General features: G+C 42.4%; 1 long non-coding RNA gene across 1 annotated transcript in view; it reads left to right on the top strand.

The window, feature by feature from the left end:
• The window catches only part of LOC135322584 (uncharacterized), a 78945-nt gene that overhangs the window by 28016 nt on the left and 23711 nt on the right, over positions 1–27218 (top strand). Inside the window, exons 2-5 of the long non-coding RNA XR_010383239.1 lie at positions 5065–5125; positions 16782–16925; positions 22473–22516; positions 25221–25446. This is a non-coding gene — a long non-coding RNA (uncharacterized LOC135322584). The remainder of the gene's footprint in view (positions 1–5064; positions 5126–16781; positions 16926–22472; positions 22517–25220; positions 25447–27218) is intronic.

Here is a 27218-nt window from a genome sequence, read left to right as displayed (position 1 = left end):
CTTGGAAGATTGACCTAAAAACATTGCTAAGATTTATGTCAACAGAATGTTTTGCCTATGTTCTCTGCTAGGAGTTTTATGGTGTCATGCCTTATATTTAAGTCTTTAAGCCATTTTGAGTATATTTTGTGTATGATATGAGGGAGTGTTTTAAGTTCATTGATTTATATGTGGCTGTCCAGTTTTCCCTACAGTGCTTTCTGAAGCGATTGTCTTTTCTCCATCGTATATTCTTGCCTCCTTTGTCTAAAAGGAGGTGTGTGGGTTTATTTCTGGGCTCTCTTTTCTGTTCCACTGATCTGTTTCTGTGCCAATGAAACCTTGATGTTTTGATTACTGTAGCTTTGTAGTACTGTCTGAAATCTGGGAGGTTTATGCCTCCAGGTTTGCTCTTTTTCCTCAGGATTGTTTTGGCAATTCTCGATATTTTGTGATTCCATATGAATCTTAGGATTATTTATTCTGGTTCTGTGAAGAATGTCATGAGTAACTTGATAGAGATTTTGTTAAATTTGTAGATTGTTTTGGGTAGTATGGCCATTTTAACAATATTAATTCTTCCAATCCAAGAGGATAGGATATCTTTCCATCACTTTGAATCATCTTCAATTTCCTTTATCAATGTTTTACAGTTCTCAGCATATAAGTCTTTCACTTCCTTGGTCAGGTTTACTCCTAGGGTTTGTTGTTTTGGGGTTTTTTGGGGGGGCAGGTTGACACAATTTTAAAAGGATTTTTTTTTAACTTTCTGATGTTTCGTTGTTAGTGTAAAGAAATGCAACAAATTTCTGTGTTAATCTTGTATCCTGCTATCTTGCTGAATTTGTTCATCAATTCTAATAGTTTTTGTATGGAGTCTTTAGGGTTTTCTATATGAAGTATAAAGTCATCTGCATATAATGATAATTTTACATCTTCCCTTCTAATTTGGACACCTTTTATTTATTTTTCTTGTCTGATTGCTGAGGCTAGGACTTCCAGTACTATGTTGAATAGAAGTGGTGGGAGTGCATTGTACAGTGTTTTGCACTGCTTAGGAAAAACACTGATTCTTTTTACTTTACTTTAATACCACACTCATAACACAAAATATGTAAGTTTATTCCTACATCAACCAATTCTCTGACCAGTTGGTTGCCCTACTATTCAATTTAGTCTGACACTACCTACTTGGAGTTAACATCAAATCCCACAATTAAGGGCTCAGTCCTACAGAGTGTCCTCTTCAGACACCAATTGCAAGTTCCAGGTTGTCCCTGGTGCTTCTGACTGACTGGCTATAAAATAGGGTTCCCATATCCCCTTCCTTGGGTTTGATAATTTGTTAGAAGAGTTCACAGAGCTCAGGGAAACACCTATGTTTACCAGCTTATTATATAATAAGGAATATGATAGAAGATAGGAATGAACAGCCAGGTGAAGAGATACATAGGGTGATGTCCAGAAGGGTCCTGAGCACAGGAGCTTCTGTCCCTGTGGAGTTGGGGTGCTCCACCCTCCCGGCAAAGAATCTGTTCACCACCCTGGAAGCTCTTTGAACCCTGTGCTTCTGGGATTCTTACGGAAGCTTCATCACAGAGGCATGATGGATCATTAGCTCATCTTTGGCCCCTCTCCTCTTCCTGGGGGATGGGAGATGGGGCTGAAAGTTCCAAGCTTCTAATCATGACTTGGTCTTTCTGGTGACCAGCCTCCATCTAGGAGCCCATCAAGAGCTGCCTTATTAGAACAAAAGACACTCCTCTCACCCCAGAAAAGCCTTAGGCTTTAGGAGCTCTGTGTCAGGAACCAGACTGAAAGAATAACAGAAGATGCTCCTGGTGCTCTTATCATGGAGGAAATCACAAAGGTTTTAGGAGCTCTGTGCCAGGAAATAGGGGCAGAGGTCGATATATGTATTTCAATATATTTTTTTTATATTATTTCACAAGCATCCTGGTTACCTAGAAAGAATCCATCCATCCATGCACCCATCCATCCAACAACCTGCTTCTGAGTCCCAGTTGTGTGCCACTGTGGTAGGCCTGAGGCTATACTGGGGAGCAAAACCAGTCTCCTCCCTGAGAGAGCTTAAGGTTTGAGTGGCAGAGACAGATATTAATTAAATAACTATTCAAATGCACATGGAGCAACAAACAAATTTGAAATATTAGAAAGAAAAGAGGCAAAGTTCTGAAGAAGCTATTCATTCACCAAGTGTCTCATCTGGACCTGTGGGATTCAGAGGACGCCTTGCTGAGAAAGTCCCTTAGGAGAAAGTGTATGTCTGGTTTTCTCTCCACTTACCTCCTCCCCAGAGGTCAAGCACAGGCCTCAGCACAAAGTAGGTGCTTAGTAAATATTTGTGCAGCAGGAATGTGTAAGCGAGCTGACCATGCGGCCCTTGATTAAAGCAAGAGACTGAGTGGAGTTTTACGTCGGTGTAATTCTCTAGTGTTTATATAATGCTTTCACATGCATGACCTTTTGATCTTCAAATACCCTTGAGCAGTGGAAAATGGGTCCTATTCTCCATGTTTGATGGGTGAGAGAACTGACACCACTGTTTACATCATAGGGAGGAGATATGGGGGGGGTAAAAGCTTGCTCTTAGCCCTCAGTCCTGGGATATATGCTGCCTCTTATCGGCTATGAGAGGCCTCTCATCCAACACAGAGGACCACCTCTTTGCAGTATTTTCCCCCAGGCCTGGTGCTCTCCTGAATAAAGGTTCACACTAGAGGACTCCAAAGTGATAACTATTTGGGGCTTCCTTAGGGCTTTGTGAGAACAGAGCTTGCTTGTGGTCCATATGGTTACATTTTGGACCAATGTCAGCTTCCCAGGGAGATGTAGGGTCTTCAACTCCTGTCAAAAATCTCTCTCAACTCAACAAATAGTGTTTCCTAATTAAAGGCAGTGCACTGGTGTAAATATGCTTTCGTATCTTAGTAAGAGGATTCACCTTCCAGAAACTTCTGTTTTGACAATTAACAACCACAGCTACCAATTATTGAGCCCTCATTATGTGCCAGCCTCTGTGCTCAGTACTTGTATTTAATTCTCACAACCCTATGTGATGAGTACTATTACTCCTCTACCCCAGCCCCAGTGATAAGTTAATTTTATGTGCCCACTTGACTGGGTCACGGAATGCCCAGATAATTGGTCAAACATTATTCTGGGTGTGTCTGTGAGGGTGTTTTGAGATTGACATTTGAATTGAGAGACTGAGTAAAGCAGATTGTCCTCTCCAGTGTGAGCAGCCCTCATCCAATCAAAGGCTTGAATAGAACATAGAGGCTGACACGTCTTCAAGTAGCATGGAACTCCTGCCTGACTGTCTTCAAGCTGGGGCATTGGTTTTTTCCAGCCTTTGAATTGGAACTACACCATCAGTTTCCCCAGATCTCCAGCTTGCTCAGTGCAGATCTTGGGATTTGTCAGCCTCCATAATCAAGTGAGCCAATTCCTTGTAATAAATCTCTCTTACTTGTATATGTATAAAGTGGTTAGGAGCACTCCCCCCTTGCCAGGGACGAGATTTCTGTAGAGAAGACGTTGAGCAAAGCAAAGCAATTATTTGATTGGCCATAGCTTAAGCAACTGCCTTATTTGGGTAAGCCTCATTGGCTGTTTGTGATTGGCTGTCCTTAGGTTTTGATTTCTTGACCATGAAGCATTTATAGACTTAAGTTCTGGTTTGCTTACGTTGGCTGCTAAGGCATTAGAACCACCTCAGTCCAGTGGCCTCCTTATTTAATTAATTTAACAAATGTATATGAACCAAATAATTTCAGCAGTGACAGTTATCAAAATCTTGTATGTTTCTTCTACAGAAAAAAGAAATATATCTGTTTAGTGTAGGATGGATATGCCTGGATCCAATAAAGCCCTTAAAATGCTCCTATTCATCTCAAGACTTTCTTGCTTCATTACATACAGTGGTCATTCTCCCCACCCTAGGCCCCTTGCCCTTTTGTAACTCACCTCTGGTATTCAGTGCCCTTCATAACCCAGTCCATTCTGAACTTGAGCCTTATTTTCTTTCTCCATTCATCCATCTACTCATTCATTCACTCATTCAAAAAATTCAATTGAACCATGTTTATTCAATTGAACCAACTGTTATCATTGATATTCTAAGTTAGGCATGGTTCTAAGGGGGATGCCGCACTAAGCAAAATAAACATGGTCCCTGCTCTCCAGATATTTAAACTAGACTGGTAGGAGGAGGTGGGTAACCAGTGGGTTGGAGTCAGCCAGTTAAGCAAATAAACAAATAGATAATAATAAACTGCTTTATTTGACTAAAAATAAGTGAGGGTAAGGAACTTGACTGTGGCTGGAGGGCAGGTGCTGTTTTTAGATAGAGTAGCTAGAGAAGGCCTCTCTGAGGAGACCACATTAAAGCAGAGACTTGAATTATTTCAGGGAGTCAGCCAGGCCAGGATCTGATGGAAGAGAGTTCCAGGCAGAGGGATCAGCCAGTGCAAAGGCCCTGAGGTAGGCACGGGTTGGGTGGGTTGGAGGAAAGGCAAGGAGGCCAGTGCACCTGCAGCAAAGTGAACAAGGAGAGCGTGTTAGAAGTTAAGATCAGAAAGATGGGGTGGAGAGGGCAGGAGATGGAAGACTTGGTCAAGATTCAGCTCCTCTGCTTTCCAGTATGTTCCTTCAGCTGCTCAATTTGCAAATGCTGCCTTTGCATGGGTGGCACTTAATGGCTGACTAGCTCATTAAGCAGCTACAGCAGTTTGCAGAACACCATGGGGCATCACAGATCTGCCAACACCTCCCTCAGACACACATCTCCATGGGCAGGGCCAAGGCCAGCCAGGCACAAATTACCTCACTAACCAGCCACTGCCTGCCAATCCCTGCAAAGGCCTCCTCAGCCCCCCTTAGCTTTGCACCTGCCACCCACCAGCTTCCTCTTAAATGTCCATTGCCCCTGATCTTGTCTGACCCCACAACTATGAGCTCAATGTATTTCGCCCTGACTGGTATTGCAGGGGACAGAACAAACTCATTGTTTTTCCTTCTTGGTAATATTCTGACTCAGGATTCATGACTCTTAAATTGCAGAGTTGGCAGGCGTTCAGTGAATACAACACAGTTCAGAACGCTCCAAGTTGTGACGTCTAAGGTGAGTTATAAATATTTTTCCCATGAACGGAACTTGTTTGGCTTTTGTTGAAAAGTGTTGGGGGTATTCAGGACTATAGTTAAACATGGCCAATAATTTTTTATTGAGCACCTCTCAATGTCAGGCATTCTTTGAGGTGCTGGTGGATCTGTGAAAAGACACACCAAATTCCCTTGCAAGGAACTTGAAATGATCAAGGTATGTTTGGATCAGGATAGATAACATCGGGGAAACAGAACGAGGTGAGAGAGAGTGGCTGCAGAGTGGGGGTGTGTGGACAATACCCTGGATCGGGTGATCCAGGGTGGCCTCTGCGAAGACGGCTTCTAAGATGAGACCTGAATAAAAGCAGGGGAGCCGGCCAGGAGTTTCCAGCAGACATAACAGAAAGTACAAAGGCATAGAGGGAGGAATAGCTTAGCCTTTGGAGAAACAAAGGCGAGTGGATGCCCCGGGCCAGGTGGTATAAAGTCCAGTGAGCCATGGTTAGAGGCTTGGATTTCAAGGGCAATAGGGAAGCATCGAAGGAGTTTTCAGCAAGGGAATGATTTGCTTAGTGTTTTACAGAGTCCACTGCGGCTGCCAGGTGAAAAAGCCATCAACAATCAGCCCTTGTATTTGTACAGTGCTTTTCTGTTTACAAAGACCTATAGGCAAATTTTTTTTTCCTATAGGCAATTTTAATAGCATCACAATACCAGATGAGACACAGAATGTTTCCCGTCTTATAGATGAAAAACCAAGGCTCAGAATGGTTTAAGCCAGGTAAAATAACCAGCAAGTGACAGGACTCATTTGAATGTACAGTCAGGCTTCTGTATCCCTGGGTTCTGCATCTGTGGATTCAACCAACTCTGACTGAAAGTATTCAGGGAAAATATTCCAGAAAGTTCCAAAAAGCAACACTTGCACTTGCCTCACACCAGCAACAATTTACAAAGTATTTACATGGTATTTACAACTATTTACATAGCATTTACTATGTATTAAGTATTATGAGTAATCTAGAGGTGATTTAAAGTATAAGAGAGGATGTGCATAGGTTATATACAAATACTATGCCCTTTTATGTAAGGGACTTGAGCATCCTGGGATTTTGGTATCTGGAACCAATTCCCCATCCATACCAAGGGACGACTGTACTTAGTGCAGAATCTGCTTCTTAGGAGAAGTTCCCTGGATCTTGGTTAACAGGAAATTGACCAGCAGCTACAGTTCTATCCATCTCCTTCCTTACTGTGGCCAACAAACAGCTGTTCCTTTTGGGTGTAGCTTCCCTTACCTGGCATTCCTCTCCAACTCCTTTTTCCTTCCACCTATTCATCCCCTTCTCAACAGGTCCTGCCAGAGGAGCGTTGAGAATGTATATGGGGATGGCCAGTTACAGTTCCAGCAGTGTGTCCTTGTACTTTATCTTATAACCATACTCTGCAGATGCTCCCCTTCCCCAATTTTGTTAGTGCCCACAAACACACACCTAATTCCTGTGACAGAGCTAAACACGTAATAAATGCTCAGTGTAAAACAGAATTTCTCCATTGAATTAGGTTTATCATATCCCAAGTGCTTCCTACCTGCCAGGCACTGAATTATTGGATTATTGGTATTTCCCCAAAACTACTTAATTTAATTCTAATAGCAACCATCTTTGAAAAAGGTACTGTTATTACCATTTTATACATGAAGAAACTAAGGCTCAGAGATGTTAATAAGGAGCAAATGACTCCAACACCCTTGCTCTTAATCTCTACTGTACTTCCTTCTTATCGGAGACAGAGTTATCTTTGCTTTTTCAGCCTTGATATTTGACCCTTAGGTGTTAAAACAAATCAAAATGTTTTCTGTTGCAAACACATGGAAGAGCCTTGCAAAATTCCCTGAAATGAATCATCAACCCATTGGTCCACCCATCCATCCATCTATCCATCCATCCATCCACCTGTCACAGCACCCATTTTTCCCTCTGCTTTATACCAAGTTGCTAAGAAGGACTAGGTGGGCGGGGTAAGGGGGAATGCGTGAATGAGGTCTGGCTTGCTTCATACTGCTCTGCTCTTCCCTTTGCACTTCTAGACGAGATAGGAGAGTTTCAGGCGAGCTATGAAAGCAGACTCTTGACTGCCTTCTCTCCTCATCACTGCTCCTCTTCACCCATTCCTGGCCCTGGAAAAGCAGCTGTGAATCCAGTTGGGCTAGGGCTTCTGCCTAATTGGTCACCCTAAGGGGGCAAAATATATCTCAGAAATGCACACTCAGATTGCAGCCTGTTGCTTCATCTGGATCTGTAGTGCCCAGTAAAGCTGAAATAACTGCAGCTGTGGTGCAAAGGAGTAGATGTCAAAGGACCACATGGGCATCCTCCTTCTGTGATACCCCTTAACGAGTTCCTTAAACTCTGAGCCTCGGTTTCTTCCTTGGTTTGATAGGACAGATTTTTCCTTTTTCCTCACCTCCTTTATCTTCTCCAACACAAAGCCTCTGGTATGGAAGAGGTCTTTAGTAAGACAGAATAGGAAGATTGAGACTTTGTTCTGCTAATAACAAATCGAAATGAAACAGTGATCAGTAGAGCTGGGCAACGTCAGCACGGGCCAGGTCTGTTGGTACTGTCGATGGTCCACTCTGGACTTAACACAGGTAAAGCAGAGGCAACAAACGAAAATGCCCAGAAGGACCAGGCAGGAAATACAAGTGAGTGAAACTGGAGAGAGCGACATCTATACTATAGGGGATGGGGGTCCTTGATGAGCTGAAGTGCATAGACCTGTCTGAAGGGGCAGGCATGGCTCAGCTCTGAGCAGTTGTTGCCACGTGGGAATACAGGTTCATTGCTGATAGGTCAATCCACTTTCCCAAGAAATCCAGAAATTCTGATTTTTATGCAAAATCCTCTTATTTTTAAACATTACCTTCTATGTCAACTTTTTGAAAATAGTGTGGGTCAATAGAACATGCTGCATTAAGGGGAAACACTTCTCTTCTTAGTGATTCCTCATAAGAAGAGACATCTGTAAGAGCACCACCCCTGGCCTTTCCCCACTCTTCACTCATTCCTCCCCAAGTGGGGAAAAATAAGTTACCTGATTGATAGGTTACTAAAAAGGCACTAGGTTTTCATAACCCAGTACTTTCCTCTCCCTTTCCCTTGAGAGCTACCCACCCAGAGGTTCTGCCCTGATGAAGGCCAGCCTCCCCCAGTCCACCATGGGTAAGTCTCTAATCTAGGATTCTGTAGTAGAAACACTATTTGCCTACCGCTATAAGCCAGATTCTCCAATATCCACTTTCCCATTAAGGTGATATATTACCTCCATCAGCTTACTCTTTGGTCTTACTTCTCACTGGGTTTACAGTTCAAGCAGAAAAAAGAAGCCTTAATTATTAGGTCTACCTCAAGACTCCAAGAGTCAGTTCAGGTCCCAGGTCATATGTTTGCTCCCTCTAACAACAAACCAAATCTTTGGATTCAGGATTAGGAACGGCTACACCTATGAGGGTGAAGGCAGGAGCCATGCTTAGAATCTTGAGGATCTTCTGGTGATTCTCTGGGATGGAGCTTGGAAAGATGGGGCAGAGAAGATTAAAGGAACTATGGGAGGTAAGAGAAGGGGGAAGGGAGATTCAAAAAGAGGGCACCTAGATACCCATCAGAGGAGGACACTTTATGGACTGGAAGGGGAGAGAGTGGGAAAATAAAAGAACGTTTTGCATCATCTTCTGAACATCATTCTGGTTCAGGATCACCTAATGGTAATTTTCTTTCGGGTAATGGTTTGTACTTATGCACCCTTCCTAGGGGTAACATGAAAATAACAGCATCTCTCATGCCTCCTTCAAAAGGTTGAAAGGATCAAAAGAGTTATCTTTGGAGAATCTGACCATAAGACCCTGTTATCTGAATCATCAATAATGTAATTCAAAATGCCAAAAAAAGTCAAACTTACTTACTCTGAAACTCACTTTCCGAAACCCTTGAGAACTAAAATCAGATATTATTTTCTTGAGGGTGATTTAACAGCCATTGGAAACAAGAGAAACTAACACCCAGAAAAAAGGTTAAATAGCAAACACTTTGAGGCTCATTCATTGAACGTTTATTGAGCATTTACTATGCACCTTTCACTGGTATGAGAACTGGACATACAAAATTGAGTAAGTACTCTGAACAAAGAGAGTTGATAGTGGTGGCAATTTCCAGCAATTCAATCTGCTGTGTTTTTGTTTTGTCTTATTTTAACTGAAAGTACATTTTCAAAGAATGTTTGGGTATTATAGCCCTACAATAAAATATGTTTTGTTTCACTTCCTTTAGCTGTTATTTTACGACAGGACTGACCTTCTGACCAGAAGCAAAATTCTGGCCTTTCTAAATATCCCATATTGGCTGGGCTTAATGGGTTTTCAAAATAAATGGATTGGATTTCTCAACCTGTCAAAATATAGAGCACGAGGGCTTTTTTGAACTTGAGAGGCCTGCCCTGAGCCTGGATTCAGAGTCCACCGTCTGAGCCGCGGAGCTGAGAGCCAGCTTATCAGCAACCTGTTATTTTTGATGGAAGCAGAGGTGACTGGGACAAAGAAATGAGCTCAAGGAGGTCAGACTAACTTAAACATGATGTCACCCAGGGCAATCAAAGCATCAGAGGCCTTAGATTCTCTCAGAGGGGAATTTTAGAAGATTTTAACCGAGGCACAAACTTAAGTCCCATCTGCCAGCTCCTGCAGGACCATCCTTGGGAGGGTTCCAGCGGAGGGATGGCACCACCCGTAAGATGATCCCAGGTACCCATGGCTGATGAATAAGGGTTAGCTATAAAGTGATGGACTGTGTTATCATTAATAATGGAAGTATGAGAAGATGCTTCAGTGTTAGACCAGCCCAGCTCTTCTACTTTCGATCTGTGTGAGCTTGAACGAGGCCTCAGTTTCCCCATCTGTGAAAAGGGGCTGATAAGAGTACCGACTTCATAGACATGTCAAGATGGTCAACTCTAACAACCAGATAGAATAATTCCTCCCGTAAATGGAAGCCCAAACTAGCTCCTCCTGACAATCAGACTGGTTGCTCCACTGTCATATCCAGGGTCCCTCTTAGGCCAAGAGAGTCTCCTTATATAGTAAGAAATGCCCAAACTGGGTCAAACAGAAATTGGGATGTTTTAGCAGTTGAATATTGTCAGTGCATTTTTGTGACCATACGCCAAATCTCACTCAGAGATGGTGTATCAAGTGGAATTGGAGGCCTTTTGTGACTGAGGCCATTGCAAAACCACCTCCTCCCACTTACCCCGACCGAGATGCTGCTCTCTCTCTCTGGATATGAGAGGCCTTCGGGAGTGTTTAGGTTTGCCTCCCTGTACCTTCTCCCCACTATCCTGTGGGCTGTGTAACTTTAAACTACCTAATCCGAAAGCATGAGGAAAGAGGGAAGAGAGGATCCCAGAGGCCATTACTGTGTGAGGGGACAGCAAAGCCCTCATCCAGAGGGGGCTTCCTCTGCAGGAAGTATTTTATTTCAAAATTGACAAAGGCAAAGAGAAATTTTTCTAGAGGATGTTCTTCCCTTAAGGCCACAGGGTTTCAACCTCTGTGCCACCCAGCCATTGCTCTGAATGAATTATAGGAGCCAATTATTCTGCGAGTGTGTGCTGGCTCTGTTGGAATAGACTCCATGGAGCTCTTCTGCAACCTTCCTCCAAGGGTGGGGCAGGGTAGGGGGTGTCTCTTGTCAAGGTCAGCTGGAAGCATCTTATATGACTCAGCACAGACCCAGAATCTTCATGTGTGTGTGTGTGTAGGGGCGGGGTGAGGGGAGGGGAGCCAAGGACAAGAAAGGAAGGAGGGAAGGTGGGAGGGAGCCAATTACTAGCTCCACCTGGCCACAACCAACAGCTCCTCCAAGACACTCGCAGAGTGGCTTTGGGGATCGCAGTACATGTATCGGAAAGGGGCACATGAGAATCCAGCTCAGCCCACACTGTGTTAGGGATGCAGGAACCTACTGGGATAATTCCCTATTTCCATTTTGCTGGCTCCAGGCCCTGGAAGGTCATTAAATGGACATCAAGAGCTGTCCCTGGTGTTGGGAGTTACAAGACGGAAGGGTTTCCCAGCCAGGTTGTGAAATAAACTGGAACGAGTGCCAACCGACAAAAGCAAGTGCCTATCAGCCCTGAGCCAGTGAACAACCTGGGAGCTACAATGGCATAAACAAGAGGGGGTGGACGGGGCCAGTTTATATATTTCTAACTCTTACGTGTTGTGAATTGTGAGCCAGGGAGCAATGTTCATAGCACACTGAACTCGAAAAGGATAGTCTATGGTGCTCCCAAGATTGTCTTCTTTTTATTCGTTATTATCACCATCACCTTGACCTTCACCACCAGCATGGTTATGGTCATTATTCATCATTTTTATCATCATTCCATACCTGTGCACAGTCTCTCACAATTGACAGAAAACTTGTGCATCCACTCTAACAATCTGATTATCACAGTAACTCCTCGGAGCGGACAAGGCAGTGTTAGCATCCCCACTTTCCCAATGTGTGAGCCAAGGCTCGCTGAAGGTAAATCGCTGGCCCACAGTTATACCCAAGTTCTGGTCTCTTGTAAGCACTGTCAATTTATAACACTGCAACTTTACTCTGAGAATGATATCAAAATATTTAACAACTGATAAGACATAGGTACTGACCAGTCAGGACAGACACTAGCTGTAAACAATGGATGAGTGTGGCCATTCTGGTTCATACAGTTGAACGTGACTCTAAACACAACATTGCATCTTGTGGTCCAGCCTTCTCTTCCATTTCAAGTCCTTCTGTTTCCAAATAAGATGGCAAGATGAGGCACTGAGAGGTGAGATGGTGGGGTGATTATAACAAAGAGAGGGCTCTCAATCTTGTCTCCCTTGGCCATCTTGAGATAAGGCAGTGGAAGAAGGAAGTGGGGTGGGGTGGAGGACATGACAGCTATTATATGGGTTTGTGGCTTGAAGGAAGTGATCAGTCCATGGAAGGTCGAGTTCAGAGTGAGTCTTTAAAGTGTTTTGAGGGAATCCCATGGCTTTAGAAAGAAGAAAAAAACAAGAATCAGGAGCCAGGTGGATATAGGATTGGAGTGGGAACCGGCTGGGAATCCCATGAGAAGCCTGTTTTCCCACTGAGAAATAGGACAGTCTGCTGCTTGCTTCGCCTGGCACGTGGCATGTAGCCATAGTGACCTGGCTTAGATACAGGGATGGGCCTGGACAGCAGGTAGCCAGTGCTTTCACCAAAGCTAAGAAAGTGTGCACAATATGAGCTCAAAAATTACTAGAAGATAAATCAGATTTTCACTTTCTCAGAAGCTACTCCCCCTATTTTCCCCTAAAGAATGATACTCATTCTATTTTTATATTTAGTTTTATCGTCTCTTCCTATGTACTATTCTTTGAAAAAGACCTTCTTTTTTAATCTCAAAAGTAATATATACTCACAGTTAGAAAAAGGTTAATATAGATAAGCCAAAAAAAAAAAAAAGAGAGAGAGAGAGAGAGAGAAAAGGAAAATTAAAATAATCTCTGATTTCTCTCCAGAAATAACATGGCTTAATATGTTCACATACATTCTTCCAGGCTTTCTTCCATGCATAAAACTATCATTGTTATTATGAAAATTTATAAATATTTAGTTATTTTATGCCTAATGTTTTCTCTACCTTCTGTTCTTGAAGTTTAGGAACATTATCTTTGACAACGTAGACTTAATACCAGGAATCTGAACATATTTTATTGCAAGGGTATCTTGTCGGTATCGTAAAATCAGAGGAAGAATAATATTTATTAGAACTATCCAAGCACAGGGCTCAGAAACAAATCGCTTGTGCCTGAGCAGCATTCTGTGTTTTCAAAGTGGCCATGTAAACCACGAAGCCCAGTGGGATCATATATCACGGCTACATAAACAATAATAACAATTCTTGATTTATATCTTCATATTTTCTGCCTTGTTCTTGCAGAAAAGTTGGTAAAGGCTGATTAGACTGTTACACCTACCTTTTTTTTTTTTTTTTTAGAAGATGGGAGATAGGAGAAAATATTACCACAATGAAAGGAGGGGGGAAAACCCAAAGGAAAAATCTGTTTTTTAAAAATCTGGGACTTGTCAGCATGATACACAGCTCTGAAGATGAGAGCAAAGCAAAACAAATGTGTGAGTTATTTCTGGATCAAAAGTTTCAATCATCTTTTGGGCTCACTTCTTAGGTATTTGGATATCTGCAAATGATAAGCAAGATGGCAAACCAAAAAAAAAAAATCTGGAATGTGAGGCTTTCAGGTGAAATGGTCTTTAGCCATGTTTCTGGCTGTAGTCTTCATCAAAAGAATTTTTATCAGAGGGGGGAGGAGAGCTTAACATTAAGATGAAGGTGTGCTCCTTTTTTTGAGTATAATCCTGTTGAATTGATATGAAGAAGAAATGTGTGCAGAGATATGTCACCAAACAAAGGACCCCAGATCCTTCCAGGGAGTAAGAAATTATTCTTCAGGATTTGGGGCGATACATATTATTATTATGTGATTACTTCCAATCGAATTTCTACACAAAAGGTGCTTGGTTAATTAAATTTTGTATGCTGTCAGGTTGTAACAGTTTCAGAAAAGACTGGATTTGGAATTTTGTTGACATTTTGAGCACAGCATACCCGTGTATAATTTGGCTCTTTTTAAAGCGTGCCTTAGTGTTTATTGAGATTTACTTGCCCAGAACTAAGCCAACCACTCTCTGAGTTAGAAAAGAAATTCTCTTCTTAGCCTTTATCTTCACTGAGGAGAAAAATCTTATTCATATGAAAACGTAAGAAAAGACCAAGAGAGAGAGCTCAATGCTGAGTGTCTATGGAGAAAGTTTCAGAAAAGAAAAAAAATTTTGTTGCAGACTAGAAAGCTGAGTCCCAACACTGGTGCCTATATGCTGAAAGCAGTAAGAAGAGAAAAGAAAAACAAGAACAAAAGCAAAAACAGATGTTTTACTCCATAATATATTCCATGAAAACAGGAAACAGAAGAAAGTCTAGGCAAAAGGTGACAAAAGATGAAGGTAACAGAATTGACAGAGTGGGAAAGGAGGCTGGGAAGGGAAGAAACATTTACAATGTTCATTCTTTCCCTTTCCTTCTTAAAACAAGTATTTACTGAGCACCTATTATGTGCCAAGCACTGTACTAGGCTCTGGGGATAAAGATGAATCAGACAGACATGGTCCTGGCCCTCATGGAGTTTAAATGAGGGGGTTGGGGCAGTAAACATGTAAGCAAATAAAGTGAATACAGCCTTTGTTAATTACTGTCAACAACAAGACAACAAGGCACAATAGGGAGTCGCTTGTGCTTAAAGCCCCACGTCACCAAACCAAGAGACTTAACTGAGTACAGTTTCAGCTCTTCCAGAAACGGGATCTTAAACCAGTCCATGGAGAATCTCCTCATCATCACTAGTTAGGTAATCGGCTTGATAAGCCCCTGCCACTCCCTAAACGAAAGTCACTTGCAGTAACCACCATGCTTTTTGTCTAGTATAACTTCCTCATTCCCGCTCCCCGCTGCCGATAAAAGTCTTTTATTTTGTACAGCTCCTTGGAGCTCCTTTCTATCTGCTAGAACAGACGCTGCCTGAATCATGAATGATTGAATAAAGCCAATAAGATCTTTACAATTTCCTCAGTTTTTTAACATCACTGTGAAGGAAACAAAGGAATAAGGGGCCATGTGGGGAACCCATTTTACATAGAGTGGTCAGCAAAGATCTTCCTGAAGAAGGCACTTTCAAACTGAGGCCTGAGGAACGAGAGAGTAGCCACCAGATATTCAGTGATTAGGTGCAGGGAGCAGCAGGGCAGAAACACTGAGACAGGAAGGAGTTTGCAAGATTAAGAACTGCTGGAAGGCGGCTATGGCTGCAGCCAACTAGTGTGGCCAGTGAGGTGGGGGGAAATGAGGCGACAATGAAGTCCCTGTGGTGAGGAACTTGGATTGTGTCCTAAGAGCAGTGGGAAGCCAGCACTGAATTTTAAGCAGGGGGAGTAACAGAATCTGGTTTGTGTTTTTAACCTGGCTCTACCTCTCACCATATACAATAAGTAACACAAAATGGATCAGAGACCTAAATGTAAGAGCTAAAATCTATAAAACATTTAGAAGAAAACACAGGACTAAATCTTTCTTTTGGATTAGGCGATGGTTTCTTAGCTATGACCCCAAAGTACAGGCAACAAAAGAAGAAATAAATACATTGGAGTTCTCAAAATTAAGAACTTTTTTGTTTCAGAGTACATCATAAGAAAATGAAACTACAACCCACAGAATGGAAGATAATATTAGCAAATCATATATCTGATAAGGGACTTGTAGACTATCTAAAGGGCTTACAACTCAGTAATATAAGGACAAATAATCCAATTTAAAAGTGGGCAGAGAGCATGAATAGACATTTCTCCAGAGAAGACATACAGATGGCCAACAGGCACATGAAAAGATGCTCTACATCACTAATCATTAGAGAAATGCAAATCTAAATCACAATGACACACCACTTCAAATCCATTTGGCTATTGTTAAAAACAAACAAAAAAAATTTTAAAACAGAAAGGGGAATAGTTGTTACCAGGGTCTGTGAGGAGGAGGAGGGCTCAGTTTGGGTTGATAAAAAATTTCTGGAGTTGGATAGTGGTGGTAGTTGCAAAATAATGTGAATGTACTTAATGCCACTGAACTGTAATTGTTAAAATATAAATAGTTAACTTTTTATGTTAGGGGTAGTTTAACACAAAGTTTTTAAAAGCGGGGGGTTGGGGGAAGAGGTGGCTGAGCAAAGTATTTGACTATTCTTTTTTCCAAAGAAGATATATAAATGGCCAACAAACACATGAAAAGACGCCTACAGCATTGGTCCTTAGGGAAATGCAAATCAAAACCACACTGAGATACCAGGTCATACCCATCAAGATGCCTATATTCAAAAATACAGACAATGACAAGTGTGGCAAGGATATGAAGAAACTGGCACCCTCATACATTGCTGCTGGGATTAGAAAATGGTGCAGCTACTTTGGAAAGTAGTTTGACAGCTCCTCAAAAATGTTAAACATTAGAGTGATTATATGACCCCACAATTCCAGTCCTAGGGACACACCCAAGTGAAAACATATGCTTGTATACAAATGTTCACAGCAGCATTATTTGTGGTAGCCAAAAAGTAGAAAGAATTCAAACGTCTATTAGCTGATAAATGGATAAATCCACACAATGTAATATTATTCTGCCAGGTAAACGAGTAAGATACTGATACATGATGCAACATGGGTGAACCTTGAAAACTTACGCTAAGTGAAAGAAGCCAGAAGCCAAAAATCACATATTATTTGATTCTATTAGTACAAAATATCCAGAATAGGTAAATCCATAGGGACAAAAAGTAGATTAGTGATTGCCAGGGGCTGGGGCAGGAGGGAATAGGGGATGACTGCTAACACGTACAGGGTTTCTTTTTGGGGTGATTAAAATGCTCTAAAATTAGATAGTGGTGACCATTGCACAACTCTGTGAATATACTGAAACCCACTGAATTGTACTTGAAATGGGTGAATCTTATGATATGGGGCTTATATCTCAATAAGGTTGTTATGAAAAACCATAAACCACCAGCAACAGAGAAGATCACCCTGGCTGCTCTACAGAGAGAACAGAGAAAGGATCCTTGAAGGAGGGACGTGGAAGCAAGGTGATCAATTAAGAAGCTACTGCAGCCATGAAGGCAACAGGTGACAGTGACTTACAGGTGGTGGGGCAGGGTAAAGGAGAAATGTGGGTTTCTGTTGGGTAAATGGGTTGCAGGCTGCTGCCATTTCCCATCCTCCATCAGAGAGAGAATTGAGTGAGGGTCCAAATGGGAAAATCTGCCATGATCCCAGCCCTGTGAGGTAGTTACAATTATCCCTACTTATAATTGAATAAAAGAGGCTGAAAGAAGTTCGAATGAATACCTTAAATAAATAAAATAAAAACCTCATTAGTTTTGGGATTAACGTCAGCCTGACCCTGACACCTATGCTCTTTACTGCATACTCTTTGAGGAGAGGTTTTAAAAAGGAAAAAAAAAAAGAGGAAGAGAGAGAAATTATGGGGGCAATGTGAGAAGGATCAAGAGGAAAGGTCAGACACCCATGTGGAGCATTTTTGTCACCTGGTCTTGGCCTAATACTGTGTATGCACGGTCACTAAGAACCAGAGAAACCAAAAATAACACCCTCAGCTCCCGATCAGTAGCAAGAGGCTGTTAACTCCCCTCACATTTGCTCACAGCTCTCTCCAATCACAATGCTGGAGTTTCCTTATTCCAGGCCCCCTCATCTCTTGCAGGAGGGATTGCAACACACTCAACTGCTCTCCCAGCTTCCGGTCCCACCCACCGCAGCATCCCTACCCCAGCAATGAGTGTGGGGGAGGGCACACACGTGCACACACCCCTAGCCCTCCTAACCCCGTCTCCAGAGAGAGGGTGCTCTTTCTAAAATGCAAACCTGCTCACTGCACCGCCTTCCTTAAAACCCTTCGAAGATTCCCTGTCGTGCTCAAAGCTCCTGCACACAGCTTAGAAGGCCCTTCACAAGGCTGACCCTTCATACTTCTCCAGCCCCTTCCTCACTCTCCCTCCCCACGTCACACACCCTGTACCCTGGGACCCAGCCACGCTAAACTATTTTCAGTCCCCTAAATGCACCAGGCTCTCTCTGACCTCAGGCCTTTTTCCACGTGCTGTTCCTCCACATTTTCACATAGCTAACTCCTACACAACCTGAAGTCCTCCCGTGCCCTCCAAGTCAGAGCTAGGTTCCCTTGGAGGTGTCCTCACAGCACTCCACACAGCCCCCATCAGCAGAGTGGAATTAAGGGGTGGCCAGCTGATCAACCACCTGGGACAGCACAGAGGGGAGTAAAAATCATAGAAAATGTAATGTGATCAGAGAAATTCTCTTTCCTTAAATTTCCTCAGATTGTACACTGTAGGTTGGAAAAAAAATTCTGATAAGTCCCTCAGGGGTGAGGATCATGCTTGAGAAATGCTAGATGAGCTTTTAAGGTGGAGCTTGTCTGTTTAACTTCAAAGTGTTTGGCCCAGCGGAGACTGCAGGTTTAGGGCAGAGTGGAATTACTCAGGACTTGGGTATAGGGCTCAGTGTTGGCACCAGCAGGCCTCCATTCTCTGCCCTTCCCTCCTGTCAGGGTCCCAACATCCCAGTCCAGTTTCACTAGACAACTCTGGGGGCAGAAGGAGGTACCATCCCCAAAACCCTGATGGGTGAGCCATATAGTGCTCAGCCTCTCCTCTAATGAAGGCTAATTAAGGTTCGGAGCACACTGATTTGGTGGGGCGTCTAATTAGTAGCCTGTCCAGTGCTCACATATTTCAGTCCAGAGCATCCGTCCCATAACAGCAGCGTATCTGCAGCCCTTGCTGGAATGTATGTGCCATGATAATCATTAACATTCGAGTGGTTAATATTGGCCAAGTATTAATTCATTTAATTGTCAAAATAATCCCTTAAGGTGGGTGCTATTTCACCCCCATTTTACAGCAGAGGAATCCGAGGCACAGAGAAATAAAGTAATTTGCAGAGCTGGGTTTCGAACCCAAGCGGTGTGGCTCCATCTTGTGCTCCCAGCCTGTATGGTACACCCCTCTCGGTGCTGGGGCTGGGAAATCCTTTTCCCTGATACATCCTCTGCAGCTGAGCACAGGCCTAATACATAGAAAAATGTAATAAATATTTGCCAGATGAGCCTTCCATTAATAGAAGACTGTTTTTATTTGTCCAACAAATACTAAGAGCCTTCTACGTGCCCGCCACCGTTCTGGGCACAGCACACAGCTGCCTGCCTCAGCAGCCCCTGGTTCTACGTTGAACTTGGTGAAGGGACCCCTCCTCCCACACTCCCACTGGACGGCAATCCTGCCTCCAGATGAGGAGATGGGAAGGTCGTTGCCCCAAAGGTAACTCCTTTTATGTTTAGACAGCTCTGGGATTCTTTTTTGTTGACGAAACTGGCCTCCTGAGCCTCCTATCTGAAGAGGCACAATCTTGTTCTATGATCCCACCCACATGACAGCTTTTCACGTGTGTGAAGATGGTTCTCACATCTCCCCCAGGTCCTCTTTCTTCTCATCTAGACTAAGCTCCCTGAGCGCCTTCCTGGGTTCAGTCTCTGATATCATTTCTGCAGGAGATGTCTTTCATTCATTCACTCATTCATTCATTTAAACTTTACTAACGTTCTGCGCACTAGGTAATTTGCTAGGCCCGAGGGATGCAGAGGTGAAGGCATACTTCCTCCCTTCAAGAAACGCAGGGTCCCCTGGAGGAGGAAGGCATTTAAAGAAACAATTTCAACATGTCCTAGGCAGCAAGTGCTGTCACAGGCATACGGTCGGACACGAGGACCACTCAGTCCTACGACTGAATTTTAAATTGGCCGCTCTGAGCGTTCAGTTCGGCCATGTTCATCTTGCATAATGACCACCAGAACTAAAAAGAGTAGAATGATTCTAAAATGAATACTTCCACCACTCTGATTTAAATGTTACAGTTCTAAGAATGCATTCCAGAACTGTGATTAATTTATTTAGCAGATGGCTAACTAAAAAACAACAACAACAAAACCAAAAAACTGTTATTAATTTCATGAAGTGCTGTACAAATAAAATGAAAAAAACAGATGATAGATAGATAGGTAGATAAGCATTTTACAGTTATTCATCCTTGGTGAATATCTTGTTGTTTCAGTCTAGCAAAGCGCTGAGACACAGCACCAGGACTAGGAACCAGGGTTGAATCTCCAGTTCTGCTCCTTCTAGCCGGAGGACCTACCACCTCGGTCTGTTCAGGAGATAAAAAGGAATGATGAATGCAGTTATCTGGCATATTGCCAGCCCCATAGTTGGTCCTCAATAAATGCTAGCAATATTTATTCTTGACTCACTGGTTCACCATTTTTTTAAACCTTGTGTCCCACACCCAATGTATAAGGCTTCCCCTCAATTTCATGCCAACTGCAAACCTGACAGTGTGTCTTCTGGTTTTCAGTAATCCCTCCACTCTCAACTCTATTCCTCATGTGCACCTGCTTCCCCTCAATTTCAAGTTTTTCTTGGCCCCAGCTTCAGGCTCTCAAAGGTTGACAAACCAGCATCGCCATCTGGAGGACTGCATGAGAATCTGGGTAAGAAAACAATTTCAGGGCACCAGATACACTAACTCAGCTGTTTTGTGCTGGCGCTAACGAGGCCAAGTTCACAGGTTCATCCCCAAAGGGGCCAATTAGCTTTACACTGAGAGACACTTCGGAGCCCAGCCCCAGCCTCTAACCTTGGCCCCCAGTTCACACATGTGTGGCTGTTGGTTAGAAAGTGGAGATTCATCAATCCAATCCCATTTTGTATATTTCTTAAAAACCCAATTGTAAGGCAGTGTGGAAACAATGAAGATGTTCAAGACCCGATCCCTGTACTTAAGGAATCTTGAGCCTGCTGCCATGTTTCCCCCATGATTCTTGAGACATTAATAGGAGTTATGAGGATAAACGCCTTTGCAGCCCTAAATTAGTTTGGGAAACACTGATCTAATCAAAGCCAAGCAGGTTCTTTATGGAAGGGCTTCTCGGAGCCTTTAACATGTTAAAATGTGCTGTTAATTCTCCAAAAAGGAAATATAAGTTGCAGTGTCTCCCAGAATTGGACGGCCATGAGGCATCCCCCTTCTTTTTATAAAAAGAATAGTGATGAATCTGCCATCCCAAGGTATGACTGCTTCCACTGGAACATCTATTTTAAGAAGCAACTCATCCATGGGGAAAAGTTCACAGTCTATTGCTAGGTTAAAAAAAAAAGCAGACTACAGAACAGTATCCCATTTTTGAAGAGAAAGAACAAAGACGTACATACAGTAGGGAGGGAAAAAAAGCCAAAAAGACATAAACCGAAATGTTAACACTGGTGATCTTTTCGTTGGAGGGGTTGTTGCTTTTCTGTGTTCTTTATATGTTTTGCAAGTTTTTTTGCACGGAATATACATGCACATTTTAAAATAAAAACCACAAGTCACATGTTTTAGGATAATAAACCATCTTCACAAGACTATTACTGTAGAACACTAGTAAAAGCCAACATTTACTGAAGGCAAAGTGTCTGGCTCATGAATTATCTAGACTATCTCATTTAAACTTCATATATAAAGCATATGAGATGAGGTACCATTTCCCCTAATTTTATTTGTTTGTTTGTTTATAGTATTTAATCAATATTTTTTATTTTATCTTTTCATTGAGGTACAGCTGATTTATAATGTTGTGTTAGTTTCAGGTGTACAGCAAAGTGATTCAGTCATACATATATATATTCTTTGAATATTCTTTTCCATTATGATTCATCACAGTTTACTGAATATAGTTCCCTGTGCTATACAGTAGGACTTTGTTGTTTTTCAGTTTTATATGTAGTAGTTTGTATCTGCTAATTCCAAACTCATAATTTCTCTCTCCCCTACCCCCTTGACCCAATTTAAAGATGGAAAATGAAAGAAAGAGAAATAAACCCTATGGAACCAGAATTTGAACCCATTACATCCCTCATTTGCTGTCTATCCTGCTTCCTCCAAGACACACACACACACACACACACACCATAAAAGAGAGCAAGGACGCTGCTTCCCTGGAGAGAGACTATTAAAGGACAACGATGAGACAGCTTTGCTTCATGGCTCCTAGCAGCCATTTATTAAATGCTTACTGGTGCCAAGAATTATTCTAAGTACTTTGACCATATATAAATATGTAAACCGAACAAAAACTGGGCTCTCTTAGCCCTTTCAGACCTGCCTTCTACAGGATTGTTTGGCCATCTGTCTCTTTTCTCTCTCTCTCTCACTGGCCACTAGAAACCCCCCCAAAAAACTATTTATTAAACCCCCCAGATCTCTTATTGGGTAGAGCAACTCAGCCCACTCCAGCTTCCATAGCTGTTTTCAGCTCCAGTTTTATGGTGGATTCTCCCAACACCATTAACGTGTTCTGTTAAACAGTAGACTGTCTACCCAATCATGTGCTAGTTCTCTCTCTCTCTCCCTCTCTCTCTCTTTCCCTTTCTGGGGAAAAGCACAAAAGAAAGATGTACTTCCTCACTGATATGAAGCATGCCTACCTCCCTTAAAAAGCAGAACTGTTTATGGTCCGTTTGGGTTTAAAATACTATTTTTTATTTTCCATTACATATATATGTTATTAAAGTAAGTCCTTTTATTAATTCCATTTTACAGATGAGGAAACTTAGTCCCGGGAATTTGCTGAGGCACTGAAGCAGGTACGTGGCTGCACTGCTATTTGAACCATGCCTGTCCAACTCCACATGTCACCACGATGTAGGGAACAGGACACTCAGAGCTGCAAGATGCAGACACTCCTCTCAAGACAGGACTCTTACACCATGTCAGGCTGACTCCGTTTCTTCAATGGAAGTGAGAGCAGCCTGGTTAGAAGAGCCATGACTGAAGAAAGCACACAATTCTTCACCTTCAGGTCAAGAAACCTGGTCCTGCAAACCAGTTAGAAATGATTTCTTTAACAGCTTACCCCGCTGACAGTGGTAGCCCTCCGATAGAAGATCCCTCCTTTCTTTGCCCCAACCGCAACTCTCGTTTCCTCTCTAGGAGCCAGGCAACCATCCCCATTCAAAAATGACTCCATTATGTTTAATCTTTTTTTAATTACGGGAGATAGTTTCCTTTGTCCTCCTTGGATCTGGGGGCGGGGGAAGATGGTTTCTAGACCCTCTTCTTCACCAGGTGGCATCTTTTACCCCAGCCAGAGATCCCAGGCTCCTGCAAAGTTCAACAAACCAGTTTTTTGTCCTTCCGCTGCCTTCCAGCTGAGCTTGCAGCTGAATTTTCCCACCAACTGGGCCTTAAAGGGCAAGCCAGACTCAGGGCAGAAGGCATCACAAGGCAATTTTGGACCAATATAGGTTCTTCATTCCATCTGCGAAATGCCGCTAGCACCTTTGACCAAACGTTAATACTGCATGACTTTGACATCTTACGATATAGCTGGAGTTTGAGAAATGGGACTGAGGGTTGATTGGGGTCCAAAAAATAAATCTTTTCTATTGCCACGAAGCAGTTACAGTTGCACAACTAAAATACCAGCCCTTTGGAAAAGCTATCAAACCCACTCGTGCAGTTGGGTCTATCATCATACAAAGCACTTCTTAGATGCCTGGTGTTTGAAGTGCCATGCAAAGTGAGTTAAACAGACACAGTCTATTATGTGGGACGTTTCCAAGGCTGGATCTATGTTTCTGATGCTGGCAGTGAAACGGGCTCAGACAGATGCCAAAGAATGCCTCTCAGAGGCCAGCACAGTGTATTATAATCATAACTAGCATTTACTGGGCCCCTTCTTGCCAGGTTCTTTGCTACATGTCTTACATAATCTTCAGAGCAAACTTTGAAGGGGCTACTGTTACCCTCAATTTACGGATGATGAAACACAGTCTCCTAGATGTGAAGTCACCAGACCAAGATGATACAGCTAGTAAATGATGGAGCAGAACTCAAATCCAAGACCCCCCAACACCATGGTTCACACCTTTAATCACTGCACCACACCTCTGTGATTCATGTAAAGTGGTTTCAGCTGGAAACTGGAGTTGGCTGGCCCTGGATTCAAATTCTGGCTTTATTACTCAATTGGACCAGGTGTACATCCTCCATGAATTTTAGTCACCTCACCTGCAAAATGTGGGGACACTAACACCTAGCTTGCTAGGAAGTAAATAAAGTAATGCTTTTATAGCCAGCTGTATCTAAAGGCCCGCATGGATCAGTCCCAGAACCAGAATCCTTTTCAAGTGCATAGCGGGAGGAAAAAGACTCCTATGTCAATAGTTGTTGTTCTGTTTCATTTATAAATCCTGTAGCCCATGGTGGGCACTCAATGACTTGCAACTATTGTAATTCTTTTCTATACTTTTAAGCTATTATCTTTAAATAACTAATGCAATCCATCTATTTGAAATGCTACTTAAATTAACCTACTCTCCACACATCTTCCTACTTTTTAAAAACTATAAACTTAAGTTTCTCTTCATTTGTACTAAAACAGAATGAGGTGCATAGCAGAAGCCCCCTTTTAGCAGCTGCAATCTATGTTTCTCAAAATTTTAGATTGATCTGCACATATTGGGAAATCTAAATAAACAAATTCTAGGACCAAGACACTCCTGGCAAAGAAATTGAGGTGAGGCTCACCTTCCAGCCTGGTTTAAGTACAAGGGCAACTCTGGGGTTGGAGACGAAAGATAGATATTTGACACAGATTTTTCCACTGGCCCAGCTCATGGGAATATTTGTCTGATTTGACCCAGGAGTTCCTTTAACTTGATCTGAGACTTTTCCTATATAAGACTCTTGTCTTACTATAATTTATCGTTCACAAAGCAGCCAGAACGGTCTTTCTAAAGTGTAAATTAGATCATGCCAACTCCCCTGCCCTTTTAAAACTTCAAATAGCTTCCCATTGCATTGATAAAATCCAATGATGGCTTACAAGATGCTACGTGATATTGCCCCTGCCTCCCTCCCTAAACTCATTTCCTTCCCCCTCTCCCTTCACTCACTACACTCCAGCTCCAAAGGCCCTCTTCTGTCATCCCTGCCTCAGGGGTCTGGCACCCGCTGTTCCTCCTGCCTAGAACACCACCTTAGTTACAACAGGTCCCCCAGCCCCAGGAACTCTCCATTACACTAGCCTGTGCCCTCTTTCTTCAGAGCACTTAACAGTGTGGGACATTGGCTTAATGGAATATAAGCTCCCAGGATCAGGCATAGGACTAGGTGTTCGCTGTCCTCTGCACTCACCCGCCCTGGTTTCCAATCCCTGCTCTACACCCCGGATATCAGTGCAGCTTCTGCCTGCTTTGGCGTGGCCCCCATTTGGATTTCATTGTCTGGCTTTCTGACCTCAGCTCATAGGACTCTTTTGACTCCATTTCACCCTTGATGGAATAGATTCCTTGGATTTCAACATCACTCAGCTTTTCTTGAGAAATACTTCCTCTGCCATCCGGCGCCCCAAGCCCGTCTCCCGGTGAAGCCCGTTTCCTACCCCATATGGGAGCAGCAGTCTACACACACTCTCGGGACTGCAGGAAGGATAACCTGAAGAGCCTCACTTTGGCCACTGGACCTTGAAGCAGCTAAAGCAAAACCGAAAACACAGCCCAGTCCAAGGGAGGTAAGATCCCTTCTTAGTGATTTTCTCCATGCCAGGCAGCCAGAACCACTGAGCTATCCAGGAAATTGGACTGTTGGGATGTGACTGAAGCATCCCTGATCAGAGAAATCGTCGGCCCTGGAACAGTGCTTCCATCTCATCCTGCTGGTGGCCAGCTGACAGAGTCTATCACACTCGTGTGGTATCACACAACAATTCCCTGCTACATGCAGAAAGCAACAAGGATAAAACAACAAGGCCCTACTTTATAGCACAGGGAACTATATTCAATAGCTTGTAATAACCTGTAGTGGAAAAGTATGACTGAATCACTATGCTGTACACCAGAAACTAACACAACAATGTAAATCAACTGCACTTCAATAAAAGAGAGAGAGAGAGAGAGAGAAAGCAATAATGATGAAAACCACAACTCCTACTAACATTTACTGGACTTCATAATCAGCACTAGGTGTCAGGTACTTCATGTTCTTGATCCCACTTAATTTTCACAATAAAATTAAGGCAGGTGATGATCCCCATTTAACAGATGAGCAAACCAAGGCTCAGAGACAGATAAAATAATTTGCTCAAGGTCATATAACAAATGAGTGGAAGAGCCTGAATTTCTGACTTCAAAGCTCATGCTCCCAATCCTCACCCTCTAAGTATTCACTTAAGTGTCTTCACACCTACACACACACACCCCGACACCGAATTATATACTCCTCCAGAGCTAGGATTTAGTTCTTGTTCATCATTCCGTAGCACAGGGACTGATCCTCAGTGGATGGTCAGCACATTTTTGTAAATGCATTCCTAGTGCTATTGAATTAGTGTTATAATTTAAATACACTGTAATTAATAGGTTAATATAAATATTCATTGCCATAACACACCACTGTTGGCTTTCCTGTTCTCTGCTATTGGCCATTTGGACTGTTTCCAATTTTTAGTTTTAATGTGCAGTCCAGTAATTTGCTTTACTGGAACATGGAATAGGAGTGAGAAGCAGAAGATGAATTAAATAAAGGAAAAATAACATTCTGTACCTTTCATTAGACCATTCAGTGTGAACCCAGTTTAAGTAATATACTAATTACATAAAATAGAGAAACAATTCTGAGATTATGGTAATATAAAGTTACCAAACTTCTCTAGCAAACAAATACCACAATTTTCACTAGAAAAACACTTGCATTTAATATACTATGAAATACACAGTACCCTCTTACCTAGGCAAGATCTAAAAATTCTTTCAAATTGAGTATCAGTCTATAGGCAGAAATGTCAAAATCCTATAATTTAGAGGGAAAAAATGTGGCTATCTTTGAGGAAACTGAATTTAGTTAATAATGTGTCAGAAGTTTTAAATATATATATATATATAAGTTTATTATATATAGAGGTGGGGGGGCACTTTCCTATAGTTTCCAGTTCAGATTTTAAAATTTGGTTTCCTGAGTGCTTTTGTTGAACGACTCTCAGGTGCCCTCTAGTGGGTGAGCTGAAGAATTGATGCTAAGAGGTGCCATTTGCCATTTGTTAGGTATCTTATGCCTAAAAGTAATCACAATTCACACTTCTAGGTTTACATGAAGAATACAGGATTAATGATTACTTTTAAAGAAATATTTTATATATTTATAGTCATTCCTAATGACAGAGTTTACTTTTAGATTTACTAATATTAATAGATTTTTGGCCTCAGTTGCCTTTTTTTTCAATTGAAATATAATCAGTTTACAATGTGCTGATTTCTGACGTACAGCATGATGTTCCAGTCATACATA

This window comes from Camelus dromedarius, chromosome 12, assembly GCF_036321535.1.
Source record: "Camelus dromedarius isolate mCamDro1 chromosome 12, mCamDro1.pat, whole genome shotgun sequence".
NCBI classification, from domain to species: domain Eukaryota; kingdom Metazoa; phylum Chordata; class Mammalia; order Artiodactyla; family Camelidae; genus Camelus; species Camelus dromedarius.
The sequence above is the reverse complement of the archived record's forward strand: the minus strand, read 5'-3'. Positions and strand labels throughout refer to the sequence as shown.